Source organism: Cyprinodon variegatus, unplaced genomic scaffold (assembly GCF_000732505.1).
Source record: "Cyprinodon variegatus isolate N-32 unplaced genomic scaffold, C_variegatus-1.0 Scaffold382, whole genome shotgun sequence".
NCBI classification, from domain to species: Eukaryota; Metazoa; Chordata; class Actinopteri; order Cyprinodontiformes; family Cyprinodontidae; genus Cyprinodon; species Cyprinodon variegatus.
Genome location: NW_015150835.1, coordinates 776,053 through 777,207, shown reverse-complemented (window position 1 = coordinate 777,207; position 1,155 = coordinate 776,053).

The following is a 1,155-nucleotide window of genomic DNA, read 5'->3' as shown; positions in this document are numbered from 1 at the left end:
GAAACAAAGCCTTGTTTGGTCCTCCCCTTAGGACTTAGTGGTTAAATTTTCATATTTTCAAAATTCCGGTTTTTCTGGTCCAACTGCTTCTAATTTAACACATCATGTTAAAGCGGTGAGTGATGCTGCCTTTTTACCTAATTTAACCCCATTTGAATTAGTAACATTGGTCATTTTAGTATTTCTGGTGTAAAGATTAGCCATTAGGCTTCTAAATTTTAGGGATTATTTTTTTCACAAGTGTTTTTACTGTTCTCCTTTTTCCTCATGCTTTTCCTGCTGCTTTAGCTTAAACTCGCTAGCCACTAATGAGGAGCAGAAGGGGGCGAGTCTCTGTGATCGCCCCATTAAGAGTTCTCCTCACTTTAACCGCCCTCATCTCCTGAATCAAAAGTATTCTGGAGGAAATTACTTTTTATTTGTATTGTATTCAATTTTTTGGAAGGTTACTTCTTAATTTTAGCAATTAAATATTCTTGTTAGACTTCCATAAAGGTGACATCCATAGATCTACTGAGGCTGTGGTTTCCTAAAGCTCCTCCAGAGTTGCCTCCAGAGTTGTCTAAAGAATCAAAAAAGTTTTTGGCAGAAAAAGAGGTATTGATTGAAACAAAAACAAGAATTTTGGTAAAATATTCATCTTGACAACATTTACTTTGCCAATCAATGAAAGTGGGAGACTACGCCATCTTTGAATATCTGAATTTATCTTCGAAATAAGGGGGGTAAAATTAGCTGTTAGTAGGCCTGATAAGGAACGTGTCACATTTATACCCAGATATTTGAACCCAGATAAAGTAAGCTTAAAAGGTAAGTCGGATTGTTGGAGATCACAAGCAGCACTGTTTACAGGAAAGCACTCACTTTTCTCCATTTTTAATTTATAACCTGAAACAGAGTTTTATTTTTCCTAGAATACTTAAAATGATAGGTAGGGAAGAAGCAGGATCAGTTACATATAACAACAAATCATCTGCGTATAATGACAGTTTGTATTCAGTTGTATTAAGTGTTATCCCTCTGAATAAGGGAGAAGATCGTAATGTTATAGACAGAGGCTCTATAGCCATAGCAAAGAGTAAAGGCGATAGCGGACACCTTTGACGAGTTCGGGTTCACTGTATTAACCTTGTAAATGTTAGTGACTGTAGTAAT